Source organism: Amblyomma maculatum, chromosome 5 (genome assembly GCF_055883805.1).
Source record: "Amblyomma maculatum isolate TAMU_Amacu chromosome 5, ASM5588380v1, whole genome shotgun sequence".
NCBI lineage: Eukaryota > Metazoa > Arthropoda > Arachnida > Ixodida > Ixodidae > Amblyomma > Amblyomma maculatum.
In genome coordinates, this window is record NC_139348.1 from 147,217,632 (window position 1) to 147,235,215 (window position 17,584).

Below are 17,584 nucleotides of genomic sequence, written 5' to 3' on the forward strand. Positions count from 1 at the left end.
GATGTCTCGTGAAACCATAAAGTTGGAAGTCAATGCAGAATGAATATTTTTTGTTCACTTCGACTACGAGAAATTGATAGATGAATATAACGTAGCCACAGCTTTATTATAATGAAGTACAAATAGTCGAAATCTAAAAAAAATTGTTGGTGCAGGCACTGCGTTTTTCATTCTTGTTTTCCCGTACCCCAACGAGCATCTCATATGCCCTCACCATGTTTTTTCCTTACCTCTCCTTTTCCTTGATTCCTTACATTCGCCTTAACGTTGAATTAAGGTAAACAACCTTGATTTTCGGTTCTTCTGTTTTTTTGCTTCTTGCTTATCACATCATAATACTGTTGTGAAGTTTTGTTCGCCAACATGCATTTCCAAAGAAACATTTGAAATACTAGGTTACTTGTCTAAATAGACTGCATGATGCCCTTGATTTATGTGCAATGTGGTAAAATTCTTTACAGCGCTATCAGAATTCTTGAGCGCCTGTGCAGGCTCCTGAAAATGCAGCATTTTTCTTGGACTAAGTACAGTATACACGGATTCAGCGCACAGTCAGGTGTGTTAATAACAAAGATCGAGCATTTAACCAATTTGATTGTAATACACATTACAGACAGACCCCAGAAAATGCCTACAAATATATGCTAGCAGATGGTGTCTAAAGTCTCAAAGCGGCTCAGGCCATTAGATAAGGATTATTGGAGGGCTTCGGAAATTTCAACCATCTGATATTCTTTTAACGTGCACTGATGTCGCAAAGCATAAGGGCGTCAGAGTCTCACAGAGTCTCGCGGCCGGGATTCGATTCCGCATCCTTGGAGACAGCATTCGAGCGCCCTACAAATTGCATTACACCGGCGGAGGGAAAGCAAATTGCGTCTCAGCGTGAATATATACAGATAAATTCATCGTTCATTAAAGGAGTCACTACAAGTAGCACAATACATTATAAAACATTTACTGCCGAGCAAAGTAAATGAACATAATTCACAACATTACATGCTGCTTCCAAAAAGCAATCACGCAATTATTATACAGACGCGTCTAAGAGACCAACATAACAGTCGTTACAATACTCCTTACTGATAGCCATGAACATATAGTCAGAGCATCACATATTGCAGACTAAAATCCCACCATCGCAGTATTATGCCATAGGAGCAGTTCATACTCGGACGCGAACTTTTTCGAAAGGAACATGATTTCATCGCGTGCTCAGACGACTTTCTCTCCAACAGTACTATCGTGCAAACAGCCACATTTTTCAGCACCTGTGACTGAAACTGTGGCATAAAGGGCGAGACATCCGTGCGCACGCACTAGGTTGACGACAGCACATCACAACAAAAAGCAATCAAAACTTCGCTTTGATGCGTATAAAAGGCGAGAAGGTTCACGAAAAATGTCAAGAAATGAAGACAAGCACATTGGCCGGCAGAGACAGACGGCACAACCTATTCTTTGCGAATGTGAGTTGTATCGTGCATGACATTATCAACGGCCAGCCGCTGGTGTCACGTAACACTAAGATTATAATACTCGAATAAGGAACCTATATTTGAAAGAAAAGTGTGTGAAAGAAACATTTGTTAGATCGTCGACAATAGTAGTGTATCAATTGGCAGTTCATCTACAAACATATAACGGAATATTTTTCTTGCTTGCTTCAGCACCACCGGTCACTTCGGCCCTTGCGTTCACCACAGCAAATATCATTGGCACTTTTTAAACCCAAATCGAACCCGGATTATGTGGATTGATTCGGCGCTGACAGCGGTGTTAAAAAATTTTGGCCACCTTCGTAGAGTGGGCGAGTTTTGGTATAGTTAGCATGATACCAACTTAAAGGCAGGCCAGCCGTACAGAGTAAGATGAAATATCACGGGCGACGTTCACGCTTATTTTTGAGAAAATGGATGTCAAAGAGGTGAAACATTAGAGGCCCAATAGGTTGGAGTGGTTGCCATCAACGTGTTGCTAAGATAATCTACAGAACCAAGAAACTTTAGTCTTCAATCAGCCAAACTAACAAGCAGGATTTTGCAAGTGCTGCTGTAACATAGATTCCATTAGAACTATTCATAGTTCTAATAGAAATTGGCTGGATTAACTAACCGCTACATCTGGCCTTTATAATTCCGAATGGATTCACGATGTATTGTAGAGCCATGCACAATAAAAGGTAAATTATTACGAAAAAAAGGTCTAATCCACAGTCAGGATCTCTTAAATTAAAATGCAACGCTTACCCTGAAAGTACTCCGCATCTGAAAGCAGTTACTGATATTCACTTGCATAACTATTTTAATTCACTCAAGGGTGAATTACAAAGTGTATTTAATGACCTCGACAGCCAAACATACGGTGTATGCAAAAATAAATGTTCGCAATTCTACAGTTCAGCACCGTCAGAAAGCAGCAGTGTACAATACGTAGGAAAGCGTTATAGAAGGGGGATGGAAATACACGAGCTTTCGGAAGATAGCGGCAAAATCTAGACGGTGAGAGTAAAATAACCAAATGAATTAGGGGAGTGCGTTTGATTGCTTTATTGAAATTATGATTAGCAGCTTGCAAGTATTCTTTCAGAGAAGAAATGACAGCTGCACCAACCGCGTCATATGTGGGACAGGTGCGTAGAGTCTAATGAAGAGGGTTAAACCTGAATCGCGGACAACGTTATTAGCATCGAAAGAAAATGTTATAGATGTAAATTAAATGACACGACTCGAACAGGCAGGGTCAAAGTATGAACCTGAGCTGACGTTCTAGTCAAAACGACAAGGAAAAGACGACTTTAGCAGCGCATGTAATGCGAAGGCAAGGTAACCTGTAGTCGTTATAGTTCCAGGATTCCAGGAAACTACTAGCGTATCAGGAGTCGGCAGAATGTTATTTGAACGGATAACATTAAGGTATGCGGCTATTAAGTGGATGCAGATGGCAATGGACGTTATTAATTGGAGGCACATGAAAGATGACTCCTCTGCAGCGGGTGAAGTCGGGCAGGTTAATATTATTACTACGGTTCATTAGAGGAGGCATGGTTTGTCATAGAGATATGTGTGTCTGCAAATTGGAATGACAGTAAGGGTTATGAAATACATTTAAGTGCCGTCACGCCCTTTTAGTTTTTTCCTCTTGAATTTAAAGGCGACAAATAAGTTTTGCTGTATATACAAGTCTTTCCTACGTTTTTCGCATTGCCGCTGCTTCTGTTCATGAAGAACACGCAGACCTCCTTTACACCATTTTACAACCTGACAAATGTTGCAGCTGCTTTTTCCATGTGTCAGACATAGTGGCTGGTAGACCGTCGAAGATTAAGAATGACGCTTTTGAAAGTAAACATAATATTTATCAAGCGCTATATTCAAAGTGCGTGGTATAATAGGCATAGAGTAGGCAGGTTGGGCATGAACATGCACCGCTCGGTTATCTGCTTGTATGATGTCATGAGATTATATAACGTTGCCGAGGTGGAAGGAGCTGCCAAATCAGAGTTTACATTTGAGATGGGAGTAGGAGATCATAATCCAATCTTTCCAGGCTCCATTGATCCAGATTCAGACAGGCTGCATTCATAATCCAACGGTTTATTTAATCGAGGCTTTCTATCGCTGTTGGGTGTTGTTTCAGACAATGCATTAGTCTACGAGCGTATGCTAAAGAGTATGTGCGAGATATATTAAGCACTAAATAGGGATTACTGAACAGTATAGTTATCAGGTGCATGTATGCGAATGAGAACAACGAAATGAAGCCGAGAATATGTGCCAGAAATGCTGTAGCGCATACACTTAAAGACGCAGCTGAAATGTACCTTCCCACTCCCGAATGTTAGATGTTTCCCCTCCATCGAATTTTTCAATAGCGGCAGTGTACAGTGCAATAAAATAAACGGTGCTTAGAACAAAGGCACTATTTGACCATTGATGTCAATATACAGCACAAAAAAAAATCAAAACCATGAATGGTGCTCACAATCTGGAGATGTTAGTATATATCAGTGATACGCTTATTTTTTGTTCCTCTCCAAGGAAGCTCATCCCAATTTTGGTGCACCGATCTAGTAATTCATGTTTTGCTATATTAATTGCTTGGAGGTAAGCTAAATTTTCAAGCATCCACTAAGAACTCAACTGAACCCGAAGGTATTGTAACAAAGGCGGTCCAACGTTATTCGCACTTAATGGGCTTTAAGAATAAAACTATCAGTGCATGCTATATGTTGTTGATTCGGTCAATGATGAAACTGAAGCAATGATGATATGAAACCTAAACGTTAAAGTGAACTTTCTAAACAAACTCGGCATTTTGTTTTGATTGATAAATGTTTTTACCTACACGGTCAAAACCTCAACCGTGTTTTTTCTGCATGACGGCCTTAACTTCCAGTGCCCAAAAAAACAAACACAATGCAGTGCAGGAATACGGTTAAAAACACTGTGAAATTGATTTTACGAGGCAGCATTTACAACTTGGTCTGCCTTTTATACAGAATATGTTGTTTCTGTACAATAAATATTAGAGCATCTGCAGTGTTGACAAGGTTGGCCGCTGTGCGTTCGCGAATTTTAAAGGGCAGGCGCTGAAGGTATTCGTAAGAACTTTATTTCAGAGACAAATATCAGTTCCAGCGAAACCGGTCAGTTGATATTCAGTTTTTGAATGCAGGTACTGATGGTGGTTGTCAAGTCACTCTGTGAAGGAAAAAAATTAGCAGTTACCAGAAAATAGGGCGATTGAAAACGATTTTCTAAGGTTTAGCGGTGGCAAGCCCCTAAACCACTAACGCGAATATTGTGACCGGTGTTGCAAACCAACAAAATGACACAGAAAATAGGTTATTTTCAAGTGTTTAGCCCAAATATAAACAGTGATTCAGTCACTATCGGGAAAATACCAGTGGGTACATGGAACGACATGTGTCTAAATTATCTAAATCTAAATGCTACCTCCCTTCATTCTACTTGCAGGTGCTGCCATCCATAAGTATTGTACTGAAAGTATTACTCTCTGTGATGTTCAGCTCACAGTAGGTTCAACCAATCCCTTGAAGCCGCGATGTGGAAAATCGCTACATGGAAATACTTCTTGATCACCCGATACTGTAGTCAACATAATTCGCGGCAATTTAATACCCGCTTTAGATAAAAAAAGTAAACATGGTTCATTTTGCGATTTTTTTATCGCCTTTATATGTGTGTTGGAAAGGGGCACCGCTAGACTGCAGCAATAAGAGAAAGCAGTTGAACATATTGGTTTAAAATTGAACTACTAGTTCATCCAAAATCGTGCTCCACATTAAGGTTTATTTTAAAAGAACGTTTGGCCACCAACTACCTTGTTATCGCGATATTTTCACACGTCAATATGGCGTCAGTAAATTCCACGTGCTGCAGATTCTAACAGAATGTTTCCGCGTCCTAACTGTGAGCAGTGGAGGTCCCCTGTAAATGAGCCTCAGTTTGACGAGTATATGCTTTGAGTGCAATGTTTCAACAGTATTGTGCAATGTGTGGTCAGGAGATTTAGCTACTACTGACGGTCAATATAATTCCATAATAACAGGTGCATTGCTAATGTTCTGATTGCTTTTATCAAGGAAGGACGCAGAATGGGTATTACCTTTGTTTATATCCTGTGTAAAACATCATAAAACTAAACTAAGTATAAAAATATAGAACTCAGGCAATTATCAAAAGCCTAGACGAGAAGCGCGGTCACAACTTAAGGACGCTTTCTCTAGTTCAACTATTTCTTTTCCTCAGAATGTTCAAACGTTTGCACATCTATTCGCACCACACTGACTTTGCCAAATTAAAGCCAAACGCCTGTCTTCTGGTCTTACAGATAGCCTACGTTTTCACCTGCTGCAGAAGCCTGATGGGAATAAACGTTTTCCCTCATCCGTCACCTTACATCCTGCCGCACCCTGCTACGCTTCTCTTCCCATAGAATTCAGTCCGCTACCCCAACGACTATCAGCGATCTTTCTTTTTTGTTAAATTATCTGCCCAGCTAAACCTCATCTGCATAAAATCGACTAGAATGCCATTAATTCTCGTTTGATATTTGACCCACTTTGCTTTCTTCTGTTTCGTAAGATGCAATTATGATTTCCTTTTAATAGGTGGCTGCATTGCCCTCATTTTACCATTTTACCTTGAACGCTTCTTGCCATCCTCCACTTATCTGCGCATATTAAAGAGTGTGTGCGTAAAGGTGATATCTACTTTTCTTAATGATAAGGGGGACAACCATTCATATTCTGAGAACACGTGCGAAATACTATCTACCCTATTCTAAATATTTTAAACATTTTGCTGCCCCTGGCGGCATTTAAGGTCCTGCCAACCCGGAATATTTGAATGACATATTGCGCTTGACCTACTTGGCAATAGCTTTATTAGAATACTTAATTACAGCACCATTGTCCTTGCTAAAATACGTAACGAATATCTGTGAGATAAAAAAAAATACAATTTAAGCCTTCTGCAGACATGACAAGTGAAAAATACATTTAACGAAATTATTTTGCAAGAGAGGAAGGACACTGTTCTTACCAGTGAAACTGTAATGCCAGCAGGAAGCTGCGGTGGCTGCGGAGGAAACAAGCAAGTGCCACTAATCATTAGAGGATAATAATGCTTGTTGGGTAAGCACAGCGTTTGCACTAGAAGTATGCAATGATTCCAAACGGTTATTTTCGTAACATTTACGGTAAGCTCCTTTCAACTGCTGCAGTTGGATATGTATAATTTTTATATATCGCTATCATTCTTTTCTTCGCCTTTTTCGTAGAGAAGAAGGCACTCTGTGTTAGTAACTACGCTCTTTTGTGTACCGCGGTCAAATATATATGAGCCAAGATGTTTCTTAAGCCACTCCGACTATCCAGCCAAATTCTGTTCTGATATACGTATTATAAGCCAAACGCAGATATCTTGACACTCTTTTGTTTTGCCTGGAAGCTACACTCACAGCCATTACATTTTTTTTTTGTAAATAATTAAAATTGAAGCAGTTCAAGACAAACATTTCAGTGAAGTATTTTCAAAGTAAACATTTCAGATAAACATTTGAGCAGTTCAACATAAACGTTTCAGCTGAAAACGACAATAAAATTTCAGGGCAGGTATTTTACGTTATGTGCACGAATAGCCCTTACACCGTCATTCAGAATTTCAAACTACGGCAGACGAGAGTAGCGTTCATTGAAGTTCGATCCGAACTTGACGCGTGGAATCTTCTAGATATATCCGCGCATAAAAGTCCGCAGCTTCCTATTATGCTGAGCCCTCAACTGCACTTTGGTACGCCGCGTGACCAGTGCATATGCCAACACAGACATGTCGTGTGGTCTTATGATGTACATCACCCCGTCTACCAATCATCAAAACGACAACATCGATAACAAGACCGTGTTTACCGCGATGTGCATACTGATGCTATTGCAATAAAAGAACCAGTATTAGAATCCACTCTATCCAGCCTAATAGAAGGTATCTTTAACAATTCTATACCAGCACATCTTCTATAGTTATCACACTTGCGGTGAGCCGGATGGGATAGTTTTGTGCTCACCTGCGTTGCTGCCATTGTCACCTGAATAATGTTCAAGCTGATCACTGAAAATGTTTTGTTAAGGATTGTTTGTTTTCGCTAAAAACGTCCCATCCCTGTGTGACCTCGCCTATGGAGACCTTTGATGCCTAACAAAAATAAATTCGCACAAACTTCGCGTCTTCACTGTTTTTATTATATACAGAGCGAGTTATTTGGCTTCACCGCTAATCTCAACAACTCAGCTACATCCACAGTACTCAATACACACCTATGCGTCACACGCAGCACTAAAGGTTGCCACCGCTCTCTACAGTCCCACTATACATATTTTTACTACTGCGCTATGGCACGGATACGAGCAGCCCTCCTACCTTGGAGATTAGAGTGATATAGAATTTAATTGCTTTCGTTGCGCTGACGCAAATATTTAACAACGTTCACATTTACACTGACTCCCTCGTCACCCTTTACCAGCTTGAGGTGGTTGGGCGCACATTCCAAGCTATATATACCTTTAATTAGCTCGGCACTAATTACCCTTGTCCGGTGCAGGTACCCCGTATTCGCAGACTTGCGTGCGATCAATATTATATTCACGTTGATTAAATGACACATCCTGACACAGCAGGATGTGTCACTCATCCACCAGGCAGACATCTCATGTTGCCATTAAAATATCTCTCTCTCTCTCTCTGACACAGCGGACAGCCTGCCACCTTCGAATTTTCCCCACGATTCCTTGCTGTGTCATACTTCCAGAATCAACCGCTGTTCCAGCGAACATGTGCTCTACTTTTTTTTTAATAACGTTGTTTATTGCCTCAGGGCATAATGGTATATGTAAAACAATTTAAAGGGGAATTCTTCCATATATGTATCCTATCCTCAGTATTCTCACTCGGGAGGAGAAGGTATCCAGGTCCCGTATTCGGGCAGGAAGGAGTGGCTCTGACCCCTTCCCAGCCACCATTAATTAAAGGACTAGCGCATTTAACAAAGACACGGACATAGAAGAAGACAGGACAAGTGCTAAACATTAGCTGAAGTTTTACTTAGACAGAAAGGTATATAAAAGCACTTCGATAGTGTTTTCTTCTATATCTGTGTCTTTGTTAAATGCGCTAGTATTTTTATTAATGATGACACACCAACTAGCCCAGTTTTTGTCTTGATTTCCTTCTGAGTATCATCGTTTACCAAGCCTTTACTAGCGTCTGACAAGTGCCCCCACTGTGGCTCTGCCTGTGGGACGTGCGAAACTTTAGAGCGTACATTGCTACGGCTTCTGTAAGACAACGACTCTTCAGTAAAGTCGTATTTAATGGGACCTCGAAAGTGATATTGCAAGTGGGCACTAGAAAATATTAGCAAATATCTAAGCAAATAAGCATGCCTATGTCTAACTTCATCCTACATTAGAACCCTCTTTCTCAAATTTCCTAATTGCTAACCCCTCTACCAAAACTTTCATATAGAGAGGGGATCAAATGAGAAGTTTTGGCTAATTGATGAAAGGACGTAATGGTGGGGTAAAGTGCAAAGGTACCAGGCAAGAAAGAAATGGGAAACGAAATTAAAAACGAGAAATATTTATTGCAAAGCAAAAGGCTCATTTCGTTAGGGGAACATACAATGTTTGACTACAGCTCAACTTGGACGAGATATTATGAAGGCACCACAAGCATTATAGTGCCCTATTTTGCATCCCACCCAGTTAGAGCAAGTTCCTTCATTACGAGAGAGGTTTTTGGAATTTTAGTCGGAGCTGAGACCATCAGAAATGCCAGCGCTACTGGTGTTGTTAAAAGCACCTCGGATAACCCCGTCTTTTTGTTTCTGACGAGTCTGTTGTGATAGCTACAGTTTTATTAATAGATATCCATGATTACAAATTCAACGCTAGCTGGCGGTTCAGTTGCCAAGACACAAAGAATGGAGTTGGTCGTCGCCTTGTACATGAACGAGACAGCAGTTGAGGTCGCCAAGAACTGCACGCGAATGTAAATATCATAGCGACTAAGGCTTTGGTTTTCCAAACAGAGCTTTGTGGTAGAATCCCATATTTGCGCTGTAATTCTAGCTAAAAACAAGAGAATGATATCAATTTTATTCCCAATCTTAATTTCGACGCTAAGATATTGACGGCCAATCGGACACGACTCAAGTGCTTTTTTTGTCAGGCCGGTGGGCTTACGTACTCCTATGCAGAGTGGATGGGTAGAATAAGTCATCGTGCTCACTGATGCCTATCGGAGGTTGTTATCGGCGGTTGTTATCGCTCACACGAGTGCCTTGATACGCTCGTTATCCTGAAGCCCTGATTTCGCGCTGCCAGAGTGAGTAACATCGGTCCCTTTTGCGGCCTAGAACGACTTTTGCACCACATGGCTTCACCTATCGAAAAAGTTACTTCACCTCCGAGATTTTGCATCCGGCATGGCAACGTTTAAAGCTGGCATAGGATACGGTGCGCTTCGTCATATACGTTAGGTGTACTGAGAGCAAACGTCGGACGAAGAGAGCCTACAGCAGCATCCTCTCTGCTTTATATTACGCTTTGCTGCTAGCTCAGTGTCCTAATAACGTTCATCACCCAGGCGATTCACTGAAATTCTGGCGCTAAAGTGTTTGGCATGATTGAGCTCAGGTAAGTTTTCGTCTGCACAGACCGAAGTAATAAAACAGGAACCGGAAAATTCGTAGCGAGAGAATTTCTAAGCCTTTGCCGTCCGGGTGACTCCGAATACACCCGTGTGCAGGTTTCGTATAGAGGAAACTGGATGTCGGCGGGGTCAAGACCGAGTTATTTTTGCCGCCAGGTCTCCGAGCGAGGAACCGATGGGTGGTGCCCAAAGACATATGCCTGCTGGCGACTAAGCCGTTGCTGCATTGAGAGCGCCGCCGGCGACGGCGCATAGAAGCCTTCCGATCTGCTTCTTAAACAAATTGCGTGCTGGCATGGCTGCGCTGGAGTAAAAGCATATATGTAGCGTAGGAAGTGTCAGATTCAAGCGTCAGCATCCGCCGCCGAGCCAGCAGTTCACGCTGACTGTTTACCTAGGCCATAAAGTAGTCTAGTCAGGTCTTTATTACTTTTCGCTCCAAATGCTCACTCCCTCAAGTCATGTCTTAGTTATACTTTTGGGGGAAAAAGCCAGGAAACTCCACTTTCCCGGCAGAATTCCCCCCCCCCCCTCCTTTCTCTTTGTCTTTCAGGTTGTGTTTTTGTGTGTTTATGGACGCTGAACGAAAAAATACTTCTCGGCAATCACTGATATGCTTGCATTTGAATGTTTCACTTGGTATAGCTTTACTGTAGTGTGGATATTGAGGGGTATTTTTGCCTGTGACATCATCAACTGACCGGAAAATGATGGAGTTAATTATGACTTCTTTCTGATCAGTGTCTTTACAACATGAACACGTAACCTAACAAAATGTCCATTAAAATTATATACTTACGTTTCCCCTGCATATTTCGCTAGCAAGTTGTCCGGGATCCCCGCCTTTGCTTCTAAGAGCACTATTAGCCTGAAAATATTCACGACAAAGAAGTAACGGTGTCATTATTTTTCTTTGCAAACAGTGGTTGTCTGTGTAGTTATGCCTTTTCAGGAAGCAAAAACTGCATAGTACACAGCCTACTTCCTACCTACGGTGATTTCAGTATTTCAGAATTTAGTGCGTTCTGCTTTTGTTTCGAAAAAAAAAACTAGGTGTGCTTTATATTGCGTACGTTTTTTTTTTCAACAGGAAATAAAGGAATTTTGACGATTACATCGTTAAATTTCTAAAGATACTGGCTAGTTACGGAAGTGCAAACACTTCTAAGTCTTATTTAGCCACCACAGATATTACTCATGAAGGTAGCTGCCGAGCTTTCAGTAAGTTTTTCTCAATCGACGAAACATAATTCCACAAAGGTCAGGATGCAGAAAGTAAGACAATACAAAAATAGTTTTCTTCAGCTGAAGTTTCATAAGGAATCGTTCATAATTCCCTCTCACCCCTTTGCACGGCCACCATTAGTACAACTTGCCGGCGACCAGCCGTTTGTACTGTTAGGCATTCGGACTGCCCACTGTCGTTAGCATGAGTTCCTTTTTGCGTATGGATAGCAATGACAGTGACTGCTGCGAACTTCGTTGCTGTCTGGTGAGTCGATACTCATTGCGAACACCTTGACATCTATTCGTAAAGAGTACTGGAACTGCTTCATTATTTGCACTCCGGGGTCTTCGATGTTTCTTGCATTTTAATACAAAAACGTTACTATCCTCATTCTTGAAATTAACCCAGGTAGCTTTGGAGCTTTTCTCGACTGGATAGAGAGATAACCTTTTTTTTTCAGAGCGCACGTGAAATAATAGCCCAAGGTGGCCGTTTGAGTCCAGGAAGCCATGAACCGGAACCATCGCTCTAGTGCGGTCGGCTAGACTACGCCGATCATCGAGGTGGGGGCTTGGCAGCAGGGCCTGTTAGGTCTTTTGTGTTTGTGATGATATGGGGTCATTTGCATTTAAACATCATATTTTAAAGTATTTTTGCACATTACAGAATGTGTACTTATATCTAAGTGGTAAGCGAGATCGCGTGCAGTAAGGGGCCGTGGACGTGACTGTTGGTTTAGATTTTTCGGAGGGTGATTGCTTCTATCCTAGTCAGTTTGGGGTTCTGTGGCTGTATATCTTCTTTGGTAAAGTCTCTAACTTAGAGAGATGCGAGTATTTTCTTGAGTTTGAGCAAGCAAAAAGAAACATTCGGCTCCCAGCGGATTTCGAAACCGAACAAAAAAAAAAAACTTTTAGCCTCCCTCGCCCCTGCATTTGACAGCAGCACCAACCCAATGTTTTTTTTTTTTTATACCCGGCTTATTCAAGTGCTAGGATGTTATTGCATCGCCTGTATTGTCTCCATCAACTGTAACAATGTTCACTGAAAAACCTTATTAGACCCCTGAATTTAAAAAAAAAGCCCAAACTATCTTTGCAGATAGTGATAGTTTGCTAAACATGGCAGGGCCTTCTTCATGCAAACAAAAGACTAAACCACGTACTAACTTTAAGGTTGATTCATCCTGATGAAAACCTCTAGTACCTGATAAATCCCTAGCTAAACGTTGCAAGACATTTAGGTGTAAACAAAACTGATTGACATTGAGCTAAGCGAGAGCCAAATTACGGTTCTTTATGTATATCCTTGCTCAGATAAGATAAACCAGCGTTTTTTGTGCCATTCGCTCGACCTCAGCATACATGCGGCATTGCTTCTCTTCATCTGTTTTCTTTACGGCAGGGTACAGTAATTAGGATAGCATGCCGCGCCATCAGTGGCAGCGTTGGTAAATATTATTGAATATTGCCATCAAGCATAATTTTGGCTACAGTGAGCAACGATGTTACGCTCGTATACGTACGGGTGCAATAGAAGAGCCGAAACGAGCTGCCCAGCAGCGTCGTCTCTTACGTAGAAAACTGTGCAATGACGTCACAAATACTTGAGTATGATTTCTTTTAATGAACCTACGTCATAGACAGTGCGTTAGCAATCTGTCCGCAATGCGAGAGTGAACATGTCTACGAACGTTAAAAAAGAATTAAACTATATTTACACCTCACTTGAGTCTAATACTTGGATGTGGCGTTCTTCAAACACAGAGGAAGCGCTTGATAAGTTTTGCACAGGATTGTAATTTGGCGTCTCGCTTCTTTTAAAATAAGAGCTAGTCACGTGACAGCATTGTGTGAGGGTCTATAAACAGGGCAGCGTAAGTCGTAGCATGATGAAAACAACGTAGCTAGCCGTTTTTCGATATCTGAAAATTTTTATGGACACTTTTCTTTCCAGACAATAATAAGCAATACCTAATTACTCTTCAATAAGTAATTCATTTTGGTGAACGAAAAAGCTACAGGAAATTAGCATAGGCGACCCTGAACAGATTTGAATTGCGTTCACTGGGCTGGGGCACACCGAATTTTTTAATACCTTGGTTCAAGCTAAGACACACACACACACGCACACGCACACACGCACACGCACGCACGCACGCACGCGCACACACACACACACACACACACACACACACACACACACACACACACACACACACACACACACACACACACACACACACACACACACACACACACACACACACACACACACACACACACACACACACACACACACACACACACACACACACACACACACACACACACACACACACACACACACACACACACACACACACACACACACACACACACACACACACACACACACACACACACACACACACACACTTACAGAACAATACATCAGAATACTTGGGGGAACAAGAGATTAATTTCTATAGCTTGTGAGAAATGCAAAACTTAGTTAAATACCAAAAATATCTGTAAATATAACTTAACTTCCTGTTACATTTTATCATACCCTCGTATAGCTGTGATGTTTAGGGCGCTTTGCGAGAAGCAGTACATCTTAAAAGACCACGTACCTCATTATTACCTCCGGCAATGCAGGTTATAAGTGCATTTTGTTTATCGCTATCAAGACCTGTGAGTGAAATAAAAAAAAATGACATGATTCTTCAATTAAGGCGCTCGTAATTTTTAAACAAGGGTCGAACTTATATGTACCCTTTCATGCAACCATGAGGCTCTACAATCCTTTCACGAATGCGATATATAACTAAAGAGCAGGAAGGCGTGTGCTCGCGGTAAAGCTCTAACGCGATTTAAAGGCTTCGATAAAATACCGAAGACAGAAAGCGAAAAGAAATCGTCAGATTCTCAGCTGGTTTGAAATTTCAGAGCATCATGAATCAGAACATTGTTTACAGATTTGCCTTGCTATTATATGAACTATAATCGCATCAGCAACACTTTTGTACAGCATTAAATAACAAAGCCTTTCCTTTCACTCAACGCAGCAATGACAGACTCATGCGCAGCTGAAAGTTGTCGAAGGACTAACCTGCAGCGGTTTGTAAATTATCCAGGTAGCGATTCATTTTCTTTCCTCATTCATCGAGTAGTTCTGTAGCAAATATACTTGTAAACAAAAGCAAGTTACTAGCTATTCATACACACACTGCAGACAATAAGAAAGGTAACTGCGACTTTGACATTAGTGCCCAAGATTTGATTTAAAACACCATTTGTATAACTAGAAGTGGATTCGATTGAAAATGTGCCTTTTGGTTCGTTTTTCTTATTTGCCTTTTCGCTATGTCTTTTAAGCTGTGGCACCTTCATTTGCTCTAAATGATTTGTATTTTGCTGACGCTATCTATACGGCATGCTTTGGCTACATTCGGTGTGCCGTTGGACTGATAATTATTGGCAGTAACACAAAACAGAAGTAGCCAAGAAAGCCAGCCATTTGATCTTTGCGCCTAATTTGCTGCAAAATAGAACAGAAGCGATATTAAAAGTACGAAATCTCTTGTTGCGCCATAAGTGAAAGATTTTGCACTAAACACAAAATGTCGAGTAATATATGGAAGAAGGTTTTGCCATTTTGTTTCCCCCTTCGAGTCCCACCCGCCTTGAAATTAAATAGAATCCATTACTTAATTAAATTCTTTGCTAATAGTATATCTAAAATAGATAGTGTTTGTGATAAATAATCCCGAGCATGTAGCCAAAAATTTAGCTTGAATATTAAAATTAAGGTTACCTGTTTTTATTGTATAAAAGCACTGCCGCTTATCATGGAAGAAGTTCCGTGAACCAGCCAAAGATTTATATAAAGCTGAACATCGTAATTTACTGGGATTGTAGAACATGCATTCCAGTAAAGCTTCAGGCTATCAAACAACAGCCTTTTTCTGCGAAATGTCAGTTTTGAAGGCAGAAAGCAGATTTGTATTATCATATCAGTTTTCAGGATAATAATGCCTTATTAACCATAATATAGCCAAAGTGGGTAAGATCGGATCAAGCCCTCTCTAGCTCGGAGCTCAAGTGCCAGTGAGCCCTCGGTGATAAAGGATGAGTGACGGCCTTAGCAAGCGAAATCCCACACAAGGACCTGATCAACTTTCACGCAACTCCCCTCCATTTTTTTTCAATAAACCGTTTTCATTGTCATCTTTTCTTCGACCCGCAGGTAGAATAGGACTCATGGTATTGTTCAGTTCAGGCGTTCAGTCGTGTCCGACTCTTCGTGACCCTATGGACCATGTCACGCCACGCTTTCCGGTCTCTCACTATCTTCTTAACATCACATAGCTTCATCTGCAATGCCTCGAGAATGCCATCTAACCATCGCGTTCGCTGCCTACCCCTTCTCCGGCGACCCTCAACCTTTCCCAACATCAAATCTTTCTCCAGCGACTCCTCTCTTCTCATCAGATGACCAAAGTAGCTGAGCTTTAACTTTAGAATTTGACCCTCCAATGAGCAGTCAGGGTTTATGGTCGACAATATCGACTGATTTGATCTTCTGGCAGTCCAAGGAACTCTTAAGAGTCTTCGCCAGCACCACGATTCAAACGCGTCAATTCTTCGGCGGTCAGCCTTTTTCACAGTCCAACTCTCGCATCCATACATCACAACTGGAAAGACCATAGCACGGGTTATACGGATCTTGGTTGGCAGACTAATGTCTCTGCTCTTTACTAGGCGGTCAAGGCTAACCATTGCTCTCTTTCCCAGAAGCAGGCGTCTCCTAATTTCATGGCTGCAGTCTCCTTCCGAGGTAATCTTGGCGCCCAAGAACAGAAAATCTGTCACAGCTTCCACTTCTTGTCCATTGATGCTCCAGGACTTGATAGGGCAAGACGCCATGATCTTCGTCTTTTTAATGTTCAGTTTAAGCCCAAACTTCTCACTCTCTTCTTGTACGCGCATCAGAAGTCTCTTGAGATCCAATTCACTTTCTGCCATTAAAGTGGTATCATCCGCATATCTAAGGTTGTTGATGCGTTTTCCAGCAATCTTCACTCATGGTATTGTGATAAGGCAATTGAGGCAATTCTGATGTCTTCAATTGAGGGGAATATTTCTGGGGTTCACTTGCTTGCATCACCAACGTTTCTGGAGCATTGATCGCGTGGCATTTCACGCAGTTTAATAAGTGTATATTAAAATGCATTTCTCAATATTACTCGATTTTTTTGTCTTTGGACGCGTGAGATGAAAGGCGAGCAAGAAATTAATCACTGTAGCGCAGTTCACCTGGTCATTTTGTCTGTAGCACATGAATTTCTTGTGAGGTCATCGTAACACAAATTACAAACTTGCCTCATTGACATTCACATCGTTTGAGTGGTCTTAATGCCGCTGGGATGATCATGATTTCGTGTTTTTATGGCCCGGCCCACCTTGCTTAGCCCTCTGTTTTATTTCAGTTGTTAGTGATGCTATAACAAAACAGATAGTGGCGAGCAAAAAGTACTCGTATGTATGAATTGAAATTTGTGTTACATCAAGAACAATTTCAGAATCACATAATTATTTTTGCTTCGTGGATGCTTATTTTCTGAGCGAGACAAAAAGCTAAGAAAAGAGCTTTCATGGCAGCTTCTTGAAGACATGGGGAAAAGTAATAGTGGTACTTCATATTTACTTTTGCTTTCATCTTCACAAAATGGCATCTGCAGCTGTCATTAATTATATACAGTTTAAAGCAGGCCAGTATAATCACTTGTGCGATTTATTTTGCCGCACGCACATAACGTGCCAGCATGGCATATCACACGTTTAGTGGAGTAGTGCCGCTGGTGCTGAAGGTTAAAGAGATTCCTCAAAGTTATAGGCGGTTTAGACTTTTTATGAATCTTATAAATTCCAGCAATAAATTGACAGCAAATCATGGCCCTTGTTTTATAGTGGTAAATGAGCCCCACCATAACGTTTTGACACAAGTGACTTTCCGAAATTGTGCGCAACATGACCAAGCTGTACACTTTAATAGAGACAAAATACTAGGTGTATTTATTCTCATCATTATTAATTCATTTGCAATATATATTTTTAGTGTTGGCATATAGGTCTCA

At 41.2% G+C, this 17,584-nt stretch overlaps 1 long non-coding RNA gene across 1 annotated transcript; it reads right to left on the minus strand.

Annotated features, from left to right (window-relative positions):
• Positions 1-4,598: 4,598 nt before the first annotated feature.
• On the minus strand, positions 4,599-14,137 carry LOC146189885 (uncharacterized). Its single transcript, XR_014707317.1, has 4 exons — positions 14,078-14,137; positions 11,035-11,103; positions 6,570-6,605; positions 4,599-4,703 (listed from the first exon to the last, which is right to left on the minus strand). It is a non-coding gene; the product is annotated as an uncharacterized LOC146189885 (long non-coding RNA).
• Positions 14,138-17,584: the final 3,447 nt, after the last annotated feature.